We start from the raw sequence: 24,496 nt of genomic DNA, 5'->3' as shown, positions 1-24,496 counted from the left end.
CTGCTCTGTATATAACACTCTGCTCTGTATATAACACTCTGCTCTGTATATAACACTCTGCTCTGTAAATAACACTCTGCTCTGTATATAACACTCTGCTCTGTATATAACACTCTGCTCTGTACATATTCTGCTCTGTATATAACACACTGCTCTGTATATAACACACTGCTCTGTATATAACACTCTGCTATGTATACAACACTCTGCTCTGTGTATAACACTCTGCTCTGTATATAACACTCTGCTCTGTATATAACACTCTGCTCTGTATATAACACTCTGCTCTGTATATAACACTCCTCTGTATATTACACTCTGCTCTGTATATAACACTGCTCTGTATATAACAAACTGCTCTGTATATAACACTCTGCTCTGTATATAACACTGCTCTGTATATAACACTGCTCTGTATATAACACACTCTGCTCTGTATGTAACACACTCTGCTCTGTATGTAACACACTCTGCTCTGTATATAACACTCTGCTCTGTATATAACACTCTGCTCTGTATATAACACTCTGCTCTGTATATAACACTCTGCTCTGTATATAACACACTGCTCTGTATATCACACTGCTCTGTATATAACACACACTGCTCTGTATATAACACACTGCTCTGTATATAACACTCTGCTCTGTATATAACACTCTGCTCTGTATATAACACTCTGCTCTGTATATAACACTCTGCTCTGTATATAACACTGCTCTGTATATAACACTCTGCTCTGTATATAACACTGCTCTGTATATAACACACTGCTCTGTATATAACACTCTGCTCTGTATATAACACACTGCTCTGTATATAACACTCTGCTCTGTATATAACACACTGCTCTGTATATAACACACTGCTCTGTATATAACACACTGCTCTGTATATTACACTCTGCTCTGTATATTACACTCTGCTCTGTATATAACACACTGCTCTGTATATAACACTCTGCTCTGTATATAACACACTGCTCTGTATATAACACTCTGCTCTGTATATTTCACTCTGCTCTGTATATAACACTTTGCTCTGTATATAACACTGCTCTGTATATAACACTCTGCTCTGTATATAACACTCTGCTCTGTATATAACACTCTGCTCTGTATATCACACTCTGTATATAACACTCTGCTCTGTATATAACACACTGCTCTGTATATAACACTCTGCTCTGTATATAACACTCTGCTCTGTATATAACACTCTGCTCTGTATATAACACACTGCTCTGTATATAACACTCTGCTCTGTATATAACACACTGCTCTGTATATAACACTCTGCTCTGTATATAACACTCTGCTCTGTATATAACACTCTGTATATAACACTCTGCTCTGTATATCACACTCTGTATATAACACTCTGCTCTGTATATAACACACTGCTCTGTATATAACACTCTGCTCTGTATATAACACTCTGCTCTGTATATAACACTCTGCTCTGTATATAACACTCTGCTCTGTATATAACACACTGCTCTGTATATAACACTCTGCTCTGTATATAACACTCTGCTCTGTATATAACACACTGCTCTGTATATAACACACTGCTCTGTATATAACACTCTGCTCTGTATATAACACTGCTCTGTATATAACACTCTGCTCTGTATATAACACTCTGCTCTGTATATAACACTCTGCTCTGTATATAACACTGCTCTGTATATAACACTCTGCTCTGTATATAACACTTTGCTCTGTATATAACACACTGCTCTGTATATAACACACTGCTCTGTATATAACACACTGCTCTGTATATAACACACTGCTCTGTATATAACACTCTGCTCTGTATATAACACTCTGCTCTGTATATAACACTCTGCTCTGTATATAACACACTGCTCTGTATATAACACACTCTGCTATGTATGTAACACACTGCTCTGTATATAACACTGCTCTGTATATAACACTGCTCTGTATATAACACACTGCTCTGTATATAACACACTGCTCTGTATATAACACACTCTGCTCTGTATATAACACACTCTGCTCTGTATGTAACACACTGCTCTGTATATAACATTGCTCTGTATATAACACACTGCTCTGTATATAACACACTGCTCTGTATATAACACACTGCTCTGTATATAACACTCTGCTCTGTATATAACACTCTGCTCTGTATATAACACTCTGCTCTGTATATAACACTCTGCTCTGTATATAACACTCTGCTCTGTATATAACACTCTGCTCTGTATATAACACACTGCTCTGTATATAACACACTGCTCTGTATATAACACTCTGCTCTGTATATAACACACTGCTCTGTATATAACACTCTGCTCTGTATATAACACACTGCTCTGTATATAACACACTGCTCTGTATATAACACTCTGCTCTGTATATAACACACTGCTCTGTATATAACACACTGCTCTGTATATAACACACTGCTCTGTATATAACACTCTGCTCTGTATATTACACTCTGCTCTGTATATAACACACACTGCTCTGTATATAACACACACTGCTCTGTATATTACACTCTGCTCTGTATATAACACACTGCTCTGTATAGAACACACTGCTCTGTATATAACACACTGCTCTGTATATAACACTCTGCTCTGTATATAACACTCTGCTCTGCATATAACACTCTGCTCTGCATATAACACTCTGCTCTGCATATAACACTCTGCTCTGTATATAACACTCTGCTCTGTATGTAACACTCTGCTCTGTATATAACACACTCTGCTCTGTATGTAACACACTGCTCTGTATGTAACACACTGCTCTGTATATAACACACTCTGCTCTGTATATAACACTCTGCTCTGTATATAACACACTGCTCTGTATATAACACTCTGCTCTGTATATTACACTCTGCTCTGTATATAACACACTGCTCTGTATATAACACTCTGCTCTGTATATAACACTCTGCTCTGTATATAACACTGCTCTGTATATAACACTCTGCTCTGTATATAACACTCTGCTCTGTATATAACACTCTGCTCTGTATATAACACTCTGTATATAACACTCTGCTGTGTAAATAACACACTGCTCTGTATATAACACTCTGCTCTGTATATAACACTCTGCTCTGTATATAACACTCTGCTCTGTATATAACACTCTGTATATTACACACTGCTCTGTATATAACACTCTGCTCTGTATATAACACACTGCTCTGTATATAACATACACTGCTCTGTATATAACACACTGCTCTGTATATAACACACTGCTCTGTATATAACACACTGCTCTGTATATAACACTCTGTATATAACACTCTGCTCTGTATATAACACTCTGCTCTGTATATAACACTCTGCTCTGTATATAACACACTGCTCTGTATATAACACACTGCTCTGTATATAACACTCTGTATATAACACTCTGCTCTGTATATAACACACTGCTCTGTATATAACACTCTGCTCTGTATATAACACACTGCTCTGTATATAACACACTGCTCTGTATATAACACTCTGCTCTGTATATAACACACTGCTCTGTATATAACACACTGCTCTGTATATAACACTCTGCTCTGTATATAACACTCTGCTCTGTATATAACACTCTGCTCTGTATATAACACACTGCTCTGTATATAACACTCTGTATATAACACACTGCTCTGTATATAACACTCTGCTCTGTATATAACACACTGCTCTGTATATAACACTCTGCTCTGTATATAACACTGCTCTGTATATAACACACTGCTCTGTATATAACACACTGCTCTGTATATAACACACTGCTCTGTATATAACACTCTGCTCTGTATATAACACACTGCTCTGTATATAACACTCTGCTCTGTATATAACACTCTGCTCTGTATATAACACACTGCTCTGTATTTAACACTGTATATAACACACTGCTCTGTATATAACACTCTGCTCTGTATATAACACACTCTGCTCTGTATATAACACACTCTGCTCTGTATATAACACACTGCTCTGTATATAACACACTGCTCTGTATATAACACTCTGCTCTGTATATAACACTCTGCTCTGTATATAACACTCTGCTCTGTATATAACACACTGATCTGTATATAACACACTGATCTGTATATAACACACTGATCTGTATATAACACACTGATCTGTATATAACACTCTGCTCTGTATATAACACACTGCTCTGTATATAACACTGCTATGTATATAACACTCTGCTCTGTATATTACACTCTGCTCTGTATATAACACTCTGCTCTGTATATAACACTCTGCTCTGTATATAACACACTGCTCTGTATATAACACACTGCTCTGTATATAACACTCTGCTCTGTATATAACACTCTGCTCTGTATATAACACTCTGCTCTGTATATAACACGCTGCTCTGTATATAACACTCTGCTCTGTATATAACACACTGATCTGTATATAACACTCTGCTCTGTATATAACACTGCTCTGTATATAACACACTGCTCTGTATATAACACTCTGCTCTGTATATAACACTCTGCTCTGTATATAACACTCTGCTCTGTATATAACACTCTGCTCTGTATATAACACTCTGTATATAACACTCTGCTCTGTATATAACACACTGCTCTGTATATAACACTCTGCTCTGTATATAACACACTGCTCTGTATATAACACACACTGCTCTGTATATAACACACACTGCTCTGTATATAACACACACTGCTCTGTATATAACACTCTGCTCTGCATATAACACTCTGCTCTGCATATAACACTCTGCTCTGTATATAACACACTGCTCTGTATATAACACACTGCTCTGTATATAACACTCTGCTCTGTATATAACACTCTGCTCTGTATATAAAACACTGCTCTGTATATAACACTCTGCTCTGTATATAACACACTGCTCTGTATATAACACACTGCTCTGTATATAACACACTGCTCTGTATATAACACTCTGCATATAACACACTGCTCTGTATATAACACACTGCTCTGTATATAACACACTGCTCTGTATATAACACACTGCTCTGTATATAACACTTTGCTCTGTATATTACACTCTGCTCTGTATATAACACACTGCTCTGTATATAACACACTGCTCTGTATATAACACTCTGCTCTGTATATAACACTCTGCTCTGTATATAACATACTGCTCTGTATATAACACTCTGCTCTGTATATAACACTCTGCTCTGTATATAACACTCTGCTCTGTATATAACACACTGCTCTGTATATAACACTCTGCTCTGTATATAACACACTGCTCTGTATATAACACTCTGCTCTGTATATAACACTCTGCTCTGTATATAACACTCTGCTCTGTATATAACACTCTGCTCTGTATATAACACTGCTCTGTATATTACACTCTGCTCTGTATATAACACTGCTCTGTATATAACAAACTGCTCTGTATATAACACTCTGCTCTGTATATAACACTGCTCTGTATATAACACTGCTCTGTATATAACACACTCTGCTCTGTATGTAACACACTCTGCTCTGTATGTAACACTCTGCTCTGTATATAACACTCTGCTCTGTATATAACACTCTGCTCTGTATATAACACTCTGCTCTGTATATAACACTCTGCTCTGTATATAACACTGCTCTGTATATAACACTGCTCTGTATATAACACACTGCTCTGTATATAACACTCTGCTCTGTATATAACACTCTGCTCTGTATATAACACTCTGCTCTGTATATAACACTGCTCTGTATATAACACTCTGCTCTGTATATAACACTGCTCTGTATATAACACTCTGCTCTGTATATAACACACACTGCTCTGTATATAACACACTGCTCTGCATATAACACACACTGCTCTGTATATAACACTCTGCTCTGTATATAACACTCTGCTCTGTATAACACACTGCTCTGTATATAACACACTGCTCTGTATATAACACACTGCTCTGTATATAACACACTGCTCTGTATATAACACACTGCTCTGTATATAACACTCTGCTCTGTATATAACACTCTGCTCTGTATATAACACTCTGCTCTGTATATAACACTCTGCTCTGTATATAACACTGCTCTGTATATAACACTCTGCTCTGTATATAACACTCTGCTCTGTATATAACACACTGCTCTGTATATAACACTCTGCTCTGTATATAACACTCTGCTCTGTATATAACACTCTGCTCTGTATATAACACTCTGCTCTGTATATAACACTCTGCTCTGTATATAACACACTGATCTGTATATAACACACTGATCTGTATATAACACACTGATCTGTATATAACACTCTGCTCTGTATATAACACTGCTCTGTATATAACACACTGCTATGTATATAACACTCTGCTCTGTATATTACACTCTGCTCTGTATATAACACTCTGCTCTGTATATAACACACTGATCTGTATATAACACTGCTCTGTATATAACACTCTGCTCTGTATATAACACTCTGCTCTGTATATAACACTCTGCTCTGTATATAACACTCTGCTCTGTATATAACACTCTGCTCTGTATATAACACACTGATCTGTATATAACACACTGATCTGTATATAACACTCTGCTCTGTATATAACACACTGCTCTGTATATAACACACTGCTCTGTATATAACACTCTGCTCTGTATATCACACTCTGCTCTGTATATAACACTCTGCTCTGTATATAACACTCTGCTCTGTATATAACACTCTGCTCTGTATATAACACTCTGTATATAACACTCTGCTCTGTATATAACACACTGCTCTGTATATAACACTCTGCTCTGTATATAACACTCTGCTCTGTATATAACACACTGCTCTGTATATAACACACACTGCTCTGTATATAACACACACTGCTCTGTATATAACACACACTGCTCTGTATATAACACCCTGTATATAACACTCTGCTCTGCATATAACACTCTGCTCTGCATATAACACTCTGCTCTGTATATAACACACTGCTCTGTATATAACACACTGCTCTGTATATAACACACTGCTCTGTATATAACACTCTGCTCTGTATATAACACTCTGCTCTGTATATAACACTCTGCTCTGTATATAACACTCTGCTCTGTATATAACACACTGATCTGTATATAACACACTGATCTGTATATAACACACTGCTCTGTATATAACACTCTGCTCTGTATATAACACTCTGCTCTGTATATAACACTCTGCTCTGTATATAACACTCTGCTCTGTATATAACACACTGATCTGTATATAACACACTGATCTGTATATAACACACTGATCTGTATATAACACTCTGCTCTGTATATAACACTCTGCTCTGTATATAACACACTGCTCTGTATATAACACTCTGCTCTGTATATAACACTCTGCTCTGTATATAACACTCTGCTCTGTATATAACACTCTGCTCTGTATATAACACTCTGTATATAACACTCTGCTCTGTATATAACACACTGCTCTGTATATAACACTCTGCTCTGTATATAACACTCTGCTCTGTATATAACACACTGCTCTGTATATAACACACACTGCTCTGTATATAACACACACTGCTCTGTATATAACACACACTGCTCTGTATATAACACCCTGTATATAACACTCTGCTCTGCATATAACACTCTGCTCTGTATATAACACTCTGCTCTGTATATAACACACTGCTCTGTATATAACACACTGCTCTGTATATAACACACTGCTCTGTATATAACACTCTGCTCTGTATATAACACTCTGCTCTGTATATAAAACACTGCTCTGTATATAACACTCTGCTCTGTATATAACACACTGCTCTGTATATAATCCTGCTCTGTATATAACACACTGCTCTGTATATAACACTCTGCATATAACACACTGCTCTGTATATAACACACTGCTCTGTATATAACACACTGCTCTGTATATAACACACTGCTCTGTATATAACACACTGCTCTGTATATAACACTCTGCTCTGTATATTACACTCTGCTCTGTATATAACACACTGCTCTGTATATAACACACTGCTCTATATATAACACACTGCTCTGTATATAACACACTGCTCTGTATATAACACACTGCTCTGTATATAACACTCTGCTCTGTATATAACACACTGCTCTGTATATAACACTCTGCTCTGTATATAACACTCTGCTCTGTATATAACACTCTGCTCTGTATATAACACTCTGTATATTACACTCTGCTCTGTATATAACACACTCTGCTCTGTATATAACACACTCTGCTCTGTATATAACACACTCTGCTCTGTATATAACACACTCTGCTCTGTAAATAACACACTCTGCTCTGTAAATAACACACTCTGCTCTGTATATAACACTCTGCTCTGTATATAACACTCTGCTCTGTATATAACACTCTGCTCTGTATATAACACACTGCTCTGTATATAACACTCTGCTCTGTATATAACACTCTGCTCTGTATATAACACTCTGCTCTGTATATAACACACTCTGCTCTGTATATAACACTCTGCTCTGTATATAACACACTGCTCTGTATATAACACACACTGATCTGTATATAACACTCTGCTCTGTATATAACACTCTGCTCTGTATAACACACTGCTCTGTATATAACACACTGCTCTGTATATAACACACTGCTCTGTATATAACACTCTGCTCTGTATATAACACTCTGCTCTGTATATAACACTCTGCTCTGTATATAACACTCTGCTCTGTATATAACACTCTGCTCTGTATATAACACTGCTCTGTATATAACACTCTGCTCTGTATATAACACTCTGCTCTGTATATAACACTCTGCTCTGTATATAACACACTGCTCTGTATATAACACACTGCTCTGTATATAACTCTGCTCTGTATATAACACTCTGCTCTGTATATAACACTCTGCTCTGTATATAACACTCTGCTCTGTATATAACACTCTGCTCTGTAAATAACACTCTGCTCTGTATATAACACTCTGCTCTGTATATAACACTCTGCTCTGTACATATTCTGCTCTGTATATAACACACTGCTCTGTATATAACACACTGCTCTGTATATAACACTCTGCTATGTATACAACACTCTGCTCTGTGTATAACACTCTGCTCTGTATATAACACTCTGCTCTGTATATAACACTCTGCTCTGTATATAACACTCTGCTCTGTATATAACACTCCTCTGTATATTACACTCTGCTCTGTATATAACACTGCTCTGTATATAACAAACTGCTCTGTATATAACACTCTGCTCTGTATATAACACTGCTCTGTATATAACACTGCTCTGTATATAACACACTCTGCTCTGTATGTAACACACTCTGCTCTGTATGTAACACACTCTGCTCTGTATATAACACTCTGCTCTGTATATAACACTCTGCTCTGTATATAACACTCTGCTCTGTATATAACACTCTGCTCTGTATATAACACACTGCTCTGTATATCACACTGCTCTGTATATAACACACACTGCTCTGTATATAACACACTGCTCTGTATATAACACTCTGCTCTGTATATAACACTCTGCTCTGTATATAACACTCTGCTCTGTATATAACACTCTGCTCTGTATATAACACTGCTCTGTATATAACACTCTGCTCTGTATATAACACTGCTCTGTATATAACACACTGCTCTGTATATAACACTCTGCTCTGTATATAACACACTGCTCTGTATATAACACTCTGCTCTGTATATAACACACTGCTCTGTATATAACACACTGCTCTGTATATAACACACTGCTCTGTATATTACACTCTGCTCTGTATATTACACTCTGCTCTGTATATAACACACTGCTCTGTATATAACACTCTGCTCTGTATATAACACACTGCTCTGTATATAACACTCTGCTCTGTATATTTCACTCTGCTCTGTATATAACACTTTGCTCTGTATATAACACTGCTCTGTATATAACACTCTGCTCTGTATATAACACTCTGCTCTGTATATAACACTCTGCTCTGTATATCACACTCTGTATATAACACTCTGCTCTGTATATAACACACTGCTCTGTATATAACACTCTGCTCTGTATATAACACTCTGCTCTGTATATAACACTCTGCTCTGTATATAACACACTGCTCTGTATATAACACTCTGCTCTGTATATAACACACTGCTCTGTATATAACACTCTGCTCTGTATATAACACTCTGCTCTGTATATAACACTCTGTATATAACACTCTGCTCTGTATATCACACTCTGTATATAACACTCTGCTCTGTATATAACACACTGCTCTGTATATAACACTCTGCTCTGTATATAACACTCTGCTCTGTATATAACACTCTGCTCTGTATATAACACTCTGCTCTGTATATAACACACTGCTCTGTATATAACACTCTGCTCTGTATATAACACTCTGCTCTGTATATAACACACTGCTCTGTATATAACACACTGCTCTGTATATAACACTCTGCTCTGTATATAACACTGCTCTGTATATAACACTCTGCTCTGTATATAACACTCTGCTCTGTATATAACACTCTGCTCTGTATATAACACTGCTCTGTATATAACACTCTGCTCTGTATATAACACTTTGCTCTGTATATAACACACTGCTCTGTATATAACACACTGCTCTGTATATAACACACTGCTCTGTATATAACACACTGCTCTGTATATAACACTCTGCTCTGTATATAACACTCTGCTCTGTATATAACACTCTGCTCTGTATATAACACACTGCTCTGTATATAACACACTCTGCTATGTATGTAACACACTGCTCTGTATATAACACTGCTCTGTATATAACACTGCTCTGTATATAACACACTGCTCTGTATATAACACACTGCTCTGTATATAACACACTCTGCTCTGTATATAACACACTCTGCTCTGTATGTAACACACTGCTCTGTATATAACATTGCTCTGTATATAACACACTGCTCTGTATATAACACACTGCTCTGTATATAACACACTGCTCTGTATATAACACTCTGCTCTGTATATAACACTCTGCTCTGTATATAACACTCTGCTCTGTATATAACACTCTGCTCTGTATATAACACTCTGCTCTGTATATAACACTCTGCTCTGTATATAACACACTGCTCTGTATATAACACACTGCTCTGTATATAACACTCTGCTCTGTATATAACACACTGCTCTGTATATAACACTCTGCTCTGTATATAACACACTGCTCTGTATATAACACACTGCTCTGTATATAACACTCTGCTCTGTATATAACACACTGCTCTGTATATAACACACTGCTCTGTATATAACACACTGCTCTGTATATAACACTCTGCTCTGTATATTACACTCTGCTCTGTATATAACACACACTGCTCTGTATATAACACACACTGCTCTGTATATTACACTCTGCTCTGTATATAACACACTGCTCTGTATAGAACACACTGCTCTGTATATAACACACTGCTCTGTATATAACACTCTGCTCTGTATATAACACTCTGCTCTGCATATAACACTCTGCTCTGCATATAACACTCTGCTCTGCATATAACACTCTGCTCTGTATATAACACTCTGCTCTGTATGTAACACTCTGCTCTGTATATAACACACTCTGCTCTGTATGTAACACACTGCTCTGTATGTAACACACTGCTCTGTATATAACACACTCTGCTCTGTATATAACACTCTGCTCTGTATATAACACACTGCTCTGTATATAACACTCTGCTCTGTATATTACACTCTGCTCTGTATATAACACACTGCTCTGTATATAACACTCTGCTCTGTATATAACACTCTGCTCTGTATATAACACTGCTCTGTATATAACACTCTGCTCTGTATATAACACTCTGCTCTGTATATAACACTCTGCTCTGTATATAACACTCTGTATATAACACTCTGCTGTGTAAATAACACACTGCTCTGTATATAACACTCTGCTCTGTATATAACACTCTGCTCTGTATATAACACTCTGCTCTGTATATAACACTCTGTATATTACACACTGCTCTGTATATAACACTCTGCTCTGTATATAACACACTGCTCTGTATATAACATACACTGCTCTGTATATAACACACTGCTCTGTATATAACACACTGCTCTGTATATAACACACTGCTCTGTATATAACACTCTGTATATAACACTCTGCTCTGTATATAACACTCTGCTCTGTATATAACACTCTGCTCTGTATATAACACACTGCTCTGTATATAACACACTGCTCTGTATATAACACTCTGTATATAACACTCTGCTCTGTATATAACACACTGCTCTGTATATAACACTCTGCTCTGTATATAACACACTGCTCTGTATATAACACACTGCTCTGTATATAACACTCTGCTCTGTATATAACACACTGCTCTGTATATAACACACTGCTCTGTATATAACACTCTGCTCTGTATATAACACTCTGCTCTGTATATAACACTCTGCTCTGTATATAACACACTGCTCTGTATATAACACTCTGTATATAACACACTGCTCTGTATATAACACTCTGCTCTGTATATAACACACTGCTCTGTATATAACACTCTGCTCTGTATATAACACTGCTCTGTATATAACACACTGCTCTGTATATAACACACTGCTCTGTATATAACACACTGCTCTGTATATAACACTCTGCTCTGTATATAACACACTGCTCTGTATATAACACTCTGCTCTGTATATAACACTCTGCTCTGTATATAACACACTGCTCTGTATTTAACACTGTATATAACACACTGCTCTGTATATAACACTCTGCTCTGTATATAACACACTCTGCTCTGTATATAACACACTCTGCTCTGTATATAACACACTGCTCTGTATATAACACACTGCTCTGTATATAACACTCTGCTCTGTATATAACACTCTGCTCTGTATATAACACTCTGCTCTGTATATAACACACTGATCTGTATATAACACACTGATCTGTATATAACACACTGATCTGTATATAACACACTGATCTGTATATAACACTCTGCTCTGTATATAACACACTGCTCTGTATATAACACTGCTATGTATATAACACTCTGCTCTGTATATTACACTCTGCTCTGTATATAACACTCTGCTCTGTATATAACACTCTGCTCTGTATATAACACACTGCTCTGTATATAACACACTGCTCTGTATATAACACTCTGCTCTGTATATAACACTCTGTTCTGTATATAACACTCTGCTCTGTATATAACACGCTGCTCTGTATATAACACTCTGCTCTGTATATAACACACTGATCTGTATATAACACTCTGCTCTGTATATAACACTGCTCTGTATATAACACACTGCTCTGTATATAACACTCTGCTCTGTATATAACACTCTGCTCTGTATATAACACTCTGCTCTGTATATAACACTCTGCTCTGTATATAACACTCTGCTCTGTATATAACACTCTGTATATAACACTCTGCTCTGTATATAACACACTGCTCTGTATATAACACTCTGCTCTGTATATAACACACTGCTCTGTATATAACACACACTGCTCTGTATATAACACACACTGCTCTGTATATAACACACACTGCTCTGTATATAACACTCTGCTCTGCATATAACACTCTGCTCTGCATATAACACTCTGCTCTGTATATAACACACTGCTCTGTATATAACACACTGCTCTGTATATAACACTCTGCTCTGTATATAACACTCTGCTCTGTATATAAAACACTGCTCTGTATATAACACTCTGCTCTGTATATAACACACTGCTCTGTATATAACACACTGCTCTGTATATAACACACTGCTCTGTATATAACACTCTGCATATAACACACTGCTCTGTATATAACACACTGCTCTGTATATAACACACTGCTCTGTATATAACACACTGCTCTGTATATAACACTTTGCTCTGTATATTACACTCTGCTCTGTATATAACACACTGCTCTGTATATAACACACTGCTCTGTATATAACACTCTGCTCTGTATATAACACTCTGCTCTGTATATAACATACTGCTCTGTATATAACACTCTGCTCTGTATATAACACTCTGCTCTGTATATAACACTCTGCTCTGTATATAACACTCTGTATATTACACTCTGCTCTGTATATAACACACTCTGCTCTGTATATAACACACTCTGCTCTGTATATAACACACTCTGCTCTGTATATAACACACTCTGCTCTGTATATAACACACTCTGCTCTGTATATAACACTCTGCTCTGTATATAACACACTGCTCTGTATATAACACACTGCTCTGTATATAACACTCTGCTCTGTATATAACACTCTGCTCTGTATATAACACACACTGCTCTGTATATAACACACTGCTCTGTATATAACACACTGCTCTGTATATAACACACACTGCTCTGTATATAACACTCTGCTCTGTATAACACACTGCTCTGTATATAACACACTGCTCTGTATATAACACACTGCTCTGTATATAACACTCTGCTCTGTATATAACACACTGCTCTGTATATAACACACTGCTCTGTATATAACACACTGCTCTGTATATAACACACTGCTCTGTATATAACACTCTGCTCTGTATATAACACTCTGCTCTGTATATAACACTCTGCTCTGTATATAACACTCTGCTCTGTATATAACACTCTGCTCTGTATATAACACACTGCTCTGTATATAACACTCTGCTCTGTATATAACACTCTGCTCTGTATATAACACTCTGCTCTGTATATAACACTCTGCTCTGTATATAACACTCTGCTCTGTATATAACACTCTGCTCTGTACATAACACTCTGCTCTGTATATAACACACTGCTCTGTATATAACACACTGCTCTGTATATAACACTCTGCTATGTATACAACACTCTGCTCTGTATATAACACTCTGCTCTGTATATAACACTCTGCTCTGTATACAAAACTCTGCTCTGTATATAACACTCTGTATATAACACTCTGCTCTGTAAATAACACACTGCTCTGTATATAACACTCTGCTCTGTATATAACACTCTGCTCTGTATATAACACTCTGCTCTGTATATAACACTCTGCTCTGTATATAACACTCTGCTCTGTATATAACACTCTGTATATTACACACTGCTCTGTATATAACACTCTGCTCTGTATATAACACACTGCTCTGTATATAACACACACTGCTCTGTATATAACACACTGCTCTGTATATAACACACTGCTCTGTATATAACACACTGCTCTGTATATAACACTCTGTATATAACACTCTGCTCTGTATATAACACTCTGCTCTGTATATAACACTCTGCTCTGTATATAACACACTGCTCTGTATATAACACTCTGCTCTGTATATAACACACTGCTCTGTATATAACACACACTGCTCTGTATATAACACACTGCTCTGTATATAACACACTGCTCTGTATATAACACACTGCTCTGTATATAACACTCTGTATATAACACTCTGCTCTGTATATAACACTCTGCTCTGTATATAACACACTGCTCTGTATATAACACACTGCTCTGTATATAACACTCTGTATATAACACTCTGCTCTGTATATAACACACTGCTCTGTATATAACACTCTGCTCTGTATATAACACACTGCTCTGTATATAACACACTGCTCTGTATATAACACTCTGCTCTGTATATAACACACTGCTCTGTATATAACACACTGCTCTGTATATAACACACTGCTCTGTATATAACACACTGCTCTGTATATAACACTCTGCTCTGTATATAACACACTGCTCTGTATATAACACTCTGCTCTGTATATAACACACTGCTCTGTATATAACACTCTGTATATAACACACTGCTCTGTATATAACACTCTGCTCTGTATATAACACACTGCTCTGTATATAACACACTGCTCTGTATATAACACACTGCTCTGTATATAACACACTGCTCTGTATATAACACTCTGCTCTGTATATAGCACACTGCTCTGTATATAACACTCTGCTCTGTATATAACACTCTGCTCTGTATATAACACACTGCTCTGTATATAACACTCTGCTCTGTATATAACACACTGCTCTGTATATAACACTCTGTATATAACACACTGCTCTGTATATAACACACTCTGCTCTGTATATAACACACTGCTCTGTATATAACACTCTGCTCTGTATATAACACTCTCCTCTGTATATAACACTCTCCTCTGTATATAACACTCTCCTCTGTATATAACACTCTGCTCTGTATATAACACACTGATCTGTATATAACACACTGCTCTGTATATAACACACTGATCTGTATATAACACACTGATCTGTATATAACACACTGCTCTGTATATAACACTCTGCTCTGTATATAACACTGCTCTGTATATAACACTCTGCTCTGTATATTACACTCTGCTCTGTATATAACACTCTGCTCTGTATATTACACTCTGCTCTGTATATAACACACTGATCTGTATATAACACTCTGCTCTGTATATTACACTCTGCTCTGTATATAACACACTGATCTGTATATAACACTCTGCTCTGTATATAACACTCTGTATATAACACTCTGCTCTGTATATAACACACTGCTCTGTATATAACACTGTGCTCTGTATATAACACACTGCTCTGTATATAACACACACTGCTCTGTATATAACACACACTGCTCTGTATATAACACACACTGCTCTGTATATAACACCCTGTATATAACACTCTGCTCTGCATATAACACTCTGCTCTGTATATAACACTCTGCTCTGTATATAACACTCTGCTCTGTATATAACACTCTGCTCTGTATATAACACTCTGCTCTGTATATAACACACTGCTCTGTATATAACACTCTGCTCTGTATATAACACTCTGCTCTGTATATAACACTCTGCTCTGTATATAACACTCTGCTCTGTATATAACACACTGCTCTGTATATAACACACTGCTCTGTATATAACACTCTGCTCTGTATATAACACTCTGCTCTGTATATAACACTCTGCTCTGTATATAACACTCTGCTCTGTATATAACACTCTGCTCTGTATATAACACTGCTCTGTATATAACACACTGCTCTGTATATAGCACACTGCTCTGTATATAACACACTGCTCTGTATATAACACTCTGCTCTGTATATAACATTCTGCTCTGTATATAACACTCTGCTCTGTATATAACACTCTGCTCTGTATATAACACTCTGCTCTGTATATAACACTCTGCTCTGTATATAACACTCTGCTCTGTATATAACACTCTGCTCTGTATATAACACTCTGCTTTGTATATAACACTCTGCTCTGTATATAACACTCTGCTCTGTATATAACACACTGCTCGGTATATAAAACACTCTGCTCTGTATATAACACACTGCTCTGTATATAACACTCTGCTCTGTATATAACACTCTGCTCTGTATATAACACTCTGCTCTGTATATAACACTCTGCTCTGTATATAACACTCTGCTCTGTATATAACACTGCTCTGTATATAACACTCTGCTCTGTATATAACACTGCTCTGTATATAACACTCTGCTCTGTATATAACACTCTGCTCTGTATATAACACTCTGCTCTGTATATAACACACTGCTCTGTATATAACACACTGCTCTGTATATAACACTCTGCTCTGTATATAACACTCTGCTCTGTATATAACACTCTGCTCTGTATATAACACTCTGCTCTGTATATAACACTCTGCTCTGTATATAACACTCTGCTCTGTATATAACACTCTGCTCTGTATATAACACTCTGCTCTGTATATAACACTCTGCTCTGTATATAACACTGCTCTGTATATAACACTCTGCTCTGTATATAACACACTGCTCTGTATATAACACTCTGCTCTGTATATAACACTCTGCTCTGTATATAACACTCTGCTCTGTATATAACACTCTGCTCTGTATATAACACTGCTATGTATATAACACTCTGCTCTGTATATAACACTCTGCTCTGTATATAACACTCTGCTCTGTATATAACACTCTGCTCTGTATATAACACTCTGCTCTGTATATAACACTGCTCTGTATATAACACTCTGCTCTGTATATAACACACTGCTCTGTATATAACACACTGCTCTGTATATAACACTCTGCTCTGTATATAACACACTGCTCTGTATATAACACACTGCTCTGTATATAACACACTGCTCTGTATAAAACACACTGCTCTGTATATAACACTCTGCTCTGTATATAACACACTGCTCTGTATACAACACACTGCTCTGTATACAACACTCTGCTCTGTATACAACACTCTGCTCTGTATATAACACTCTGCTCTGTATATAACACTCTGCTCTGTATATAACACTCTGCTCTGTATATAACACTCTGCTCTGTATATAACACTCTGCTCTGTATATAACACTGCTCTGTATATAACACTCTGCTCTGTATATAACACACTGCTCTGTATATAACACACTGCTCTGTATATAACACTCTGCTCTGTATATAACACTCTGCTCTGTATATAACACTCTGCTCTGTATATAACACTCTGCTCTGTATATAACACTGCTCTGTATATAACACTCTGCTCTGTATATAACACTCTGCTCTGTATATAACACTCTGCTCTGTATATAACACTCTGCTCTGTACATAACACTCTGCTCTGTATATAACACACTGCTCTGTATATAACACACTGCTCTGTATATAACACTCTGCTATGTATACAACACTCTGCTCTGTATATAACACTCTGCTCTGTATATAACACTCTGCTCTGTATACAAAACTCTGCTCTGTATATAACACTCTGTATATAACACTCTGCTCTGTAAATAACACACTGCTCTGTATATAACACTCTGCTCTGTATATAACACTCTGCTCTGTATATAACACTCTGCTCTGTATATAACACTCTGCTCTGTATATAACACTCTGTATATTACACACTGCTCTGTATATAACACTCTGCTCTGTATATAACACACTGCTCTGTATATAACACACACTGCTCTGTATATAACACACTGCTCTGTATATAACACACTGCTCTGTATATAACACACTGCTCTGTATATAACACTCTGTATATAACACTCTGCTCTGTATATAACACTCTGCTCTGTATATAACACTCTGCTCTGTATATAACACACTGCTCTGTATATAACACTCTGCTCTGTATATAACACACTGCTCTGTATATAACACACACTGCTCTGTATATAACACACTGCTCTGTATATAACACACTGCTCTGTATATAACACACTGCTCTGTATATAACACTCTGTATATAACACTCTGCTCTGTATATAACACTCTGCTCTGTATATAACACACTGCTCTGTATATAACACACTGCTCTGTATATAACACTCTGTATATAACACTCTGCTCTGTATATAACACACTGCTCTGTATATAACACTCTGCTCTGTATATAACACACTGCTCTGTATATAACACACTGCTCTGTATATAACACTCTGCTCTGTATATAACACACTGCTCTGTATATAACACACTGCTCTGTATATAACACACTGCTCTGTATATAACACACTGCTCTGTATATAACACTCTGCTCTGTATATAACACACTGCTCTGTATATAACACTCTGCTCTGTATATAACACACTGCTCTGTATATAACACTCTGTATATAACACACTGCTCTGTATATAACACTCTGCTCTGTATATAACACACTGCTCTGTATATAACACACTGCTCTGTATATAACACACTGCTCTGTATATAACACACTGCTCTGTATATAACACTCTGCTCTGTATATAGCACACTGCTCTGTATATAACACTCTGCTCTGTATATAACACTCTGCTCTGTATATAACACACTGCTCTGTATATAACACTCTGCTCTGTATATAACACACTGCTCTGTATATAACACTCTGTATATAACACACTGCTCTGTATATAACACACTCTGCTCTGTATATAACACACTGCTCTGTATATAACACTCTGCTCTGTATATAACACTCTCCTCTGTATATAACACTCTCCTCTGTATATAACACTCTCCTCTGTATATAACACTCTGCTCTGTATATAACACACTGATCTGTATATAACACACTGATCTGTATATAACACACTGATCTGTATATAACACACTGATCTGTATATAACACACTGCTCTGTATATAACACACTGCTCTGTATATAACACTCTGCTCTGTATATAACACTGCTCTGTATATAACACTCTGCTCTGTATATTACACTCTGCTCTGTATATAACACTCTGCTCTGTATATTACACTCTGCTCTGTATATAACACACTGATCTGTATATAACACACTGCTCTGTATATAACACTCTGCTCTGTATATAACACACTGATCTGTATATAACACTCTGCTCTGTATATTACACTCTGCTCTGTATATAACACTCTGCTCTGTATATAACACTCTGCTCTGTATATAACACTGCTCTGTATATAACACTCTGCTCTGTATATAACACACTGCTCTGTATATAACACTCTGCTCTGTATATAACACTCTGTATATAACACTCTGCTCTGTATATAACACACTGCTCTGTATATAACACTGTGCTCTGTATATAACACACTGCTCTGTATATAACACACACTGCTCTGTATATAACACACACTGCTCTGTATATAACACACACTGCTCTGTATATAACACCCTGTATATAACACTCTGCTCTGCATATAACACTCTGCTCTGTATATAACACTCTGCTCTGTATATAACACTCTGCTCTGTATATAACACTCTGCTCTGTATATAACACTCTGCTCTGTATATAACACTCTGCTCTGTATATAACACACTGCTCTGTATATAACACTCTGCTCTGTATATAACACTCTGCTCTGTATATAACACTCTGCTCTGTATATAACACTCTGCTCTGTATATAACACACTGCTCTGTATATAACACACTGCTCTGTATATAACACTCTGCTCTGTATATAACACTCTGCTCTGTATATAACACTCTGCTCTGTATATAACACTCTGCTCTGTATATAACACTCTGCTCTGTATATAACACTGCTCTGTATATAACACACTGCTCTGTATATAGCACACTGCTCTGTATATAACACACTGCTCTGTATATAACACTCTGCTCTGTATATAACATTCTGCTCTGTATATAACACTCTGCTCTGTATATAACACTCTGCTCTGTATATAACACTCTGCTCTGTATATAACACTCTGCTCTGTATATAACACTCTGCTCTGTATATAACACTCTGCTCTGTATATAACACTCTGCTCTGTATATAACACTCTGCTTTGTATATAACACTCTGCTCTGTATATAACACTCTGCTCTGTATATAACACACTGCTCGGTATATAAAACACTCTGCTCTGTATATAACACACTGCTCTGTATATAACACTCTGCTCTGTATATAACACTCTGCTCTGTATATAACACTCTGCTCTGTATATAACACTCTGCTCTGTATATAACACTCTGCTCTGTATATAACACTGCTCTGTATATAACACTCTGCTCTGTATATAACACTGCTCTGTATATAACACTCTGCTCTGTATATAACACTCTGCTCTGTATATAACACTCTGCTCTGTATATAACACACTGCTCTGTATATAACACACTGCTCTGTATATAACACTCTGCTCTGTATATAACACTCTGCTCTGTATATAACACTCTGCTCTGTATATAACACTCTGCTCTGTATATAACACTCTGCTCTGTATATAACACTCTGCTCTGTATATAACACTCTGCTCTGTATATAACACTCTGCTCTGTATATAACACTCTGCTCTGTATATAACACTGCTCTGTATATAACACTCTGCTCTGTATATAACACACTGCTCTGTATATAACACTCTGCTCTGTATATAACACTCTGCTCTGTATATAACACTCTGCTCTGTATATAACACTCTGCTCTGTATATAACACTCTGCTCTGTATATAACACTGCTATGTATATAACACTCTGCTCTGTATATAACACTCTGCTCTGTATATAACACTCTGCTCTGTATATAACACTCTGCTCTGTATATAACACTCTGCTTTGTATATAACACTGCTCTGTATATAACACTCTGCTCTGTATATAACACACTGCTCTGTATATAACACACTGCTCTGTATATAACACTCTGCTCTGTATATAACACACTGCTCTGTATATAACACACTGCTCTGTATATAACACACTGCTCTGTATAAAACACACTGCTCTGTATATAACACTCTGCTCTGTATATAACACACTGCTCTGTATACAACACACTGCTCTGTATACAACACTCTGCTCTGTATACAACACTCTGCTCTGTATATAACACTCTGCTCTGTATATAACACTCTGCTCTGTATATAACACTCTGCTCTGTATATAACACTCTGCTCTGTATATAACACTCTGCTCTGTATATAACACTGCTCTGTATATAACACTCTGCTCTGTATATAACACACTGCTCTGTATATAACACACTGCTCTGTATATAACACTCTGCTCTGTATATAACACTCTGCTCTGTATATAACACTCTGCTCTGTATATAACACTCTGCTCTGTATATAACACTGCTCTGTATATAACACTCTGCTCTGTATATAACACTCTGCTCTGTATATAACACTCTGCTCTGTATATAACACTCTGCTCTGTATATAAAACTCTGCTCTGTATATAACACACTGCTCTGTATATAAAACACTCTGCTCTGTATATAACACACTGCTCTGTATATAACACTCTGCTCTGTATATAACACTCTGCTCTGTATATAACACTCTGCTCTGTATATAACACTCTGCTCTGTATATAACACTCTGCTCTGTATATAACACTCTGCTCTGTATATAACACTCTGCTCTGTATATAACACTCTGCTCTGTATATAACACTCTGCTCTGTATATAACACTCTGCTCTGTATATAACACACTGCTCTGTATATAACACTGCTCTGTATATAACACTCTGCTCTGTATATAACACTGCTCTGTATATAACACTCTGCTCTGTATATAACACTCTGCTCTGTATATAACACTCTGCTCTGTATATAACACACTGCTCTGTATATAACACACTGCTCTGTATAAAACACACTGCTCTGTATATAACACTCTGCTCTGTATATAACACACTGCTCTGTATATAACACACTGCTCTGTATACAACACTCTGATCTGTATATAACACTCTGCTCTGTATATAACACTGCTCTGTATATAACACTCTGCTCTGTATATAACACTCTGCTCTGTATATAACACTCTGCTCTGTATATAACACTCTGCTCTGTATATAACACTCTGCTCTGTATATAACACTCTGCTCTGTATATAACACTCTGCTCTGTATATAACACTCTGCTCTGTATATAACACACTGCTCTGTATATAAAACACTCTGCTCTGTATATAACACTCTGCTCTGTATATAACACTCTGCTCTGTATATAACACTCTGCTCTGTATATAACACTCTGCTCTGTATATAACACTCTGCTCTGTATATAACACTCTGCTCTGTATATAACACTCTACTCTGTATATAACACTCTGCTCTGTATATAACACACTGCTCTGTATATAACACTGCTCTGTATATAACACTCTGCTCTGTATATAACACTCTGTATATAACACTCTGCTCTGTATATAACACTCTGCTCTGTATATAACACTCTGCTCTGTATATAACACTCTGCTCTGTATATAACACTCTGCTCTGTATATAACACTCTGATCTGTATATAACACTCTGATCTGTATATAACACTCTGCTCTGTATATAACACTCTGATCTGTATATAACACTCTGCTCTGTATATAACACTCTACTCTGTATATAACACTCTACTCTGTATATAACACTCTGCTCTGTATATAACACTCTGCTCTGTATATAACACTCTGCTCTGTATATAACACTCTGCTCTGTATATAACACTCTGCTCTGTATATAACACTCTGTATATAACACACTGCTCTGTATATAACACTCTGCTCTGTATATAACACTCTGCTCTGTATATAACACTCTGCTCTGTATATAACACTCTGCTCTGTATATAACACTCTGCTCTGTATATAACACTGCTCTGTATATAACACTCTGCTCTGTATATAACACTCTGTATATAACACTCTGCTCTGTATAAAACACACTGCTCTGTATATAACACTCTGCTCTGTATAAAACACTCTGCTCTGTATATAACACACTGCTCTGTATATAACACTCTGCTCTGTATATAACACTCTGCTCTGTATATAACACTCTGCTCTGTATATAACACTCTGCTCTGTATATAACACTCTGCTCTGTATATAACACTGCTCTGTATATAACACTCTGCTCTGTATATAACACAC

Source organism: Ranitomeya imitator, chromosome 3 (assembly GCF_032444005.1).
Source record: "Ranitomeya imitator isolate aRanImi1 chromosome 3, aRanImi1.pri, whole genome shotgun sequence".
NCBI classification, from domain to species: Eukaryota; Metazoa; Chordata; class Amphibia; order Anura; family Dendrobatidae; genus Ranitomeya; species Ranitomeya imitator.
The sequence above is the reverse complement of the archived record's forward strand: the minus strand, read 5'-3'. Positions refer to the sequence as shown.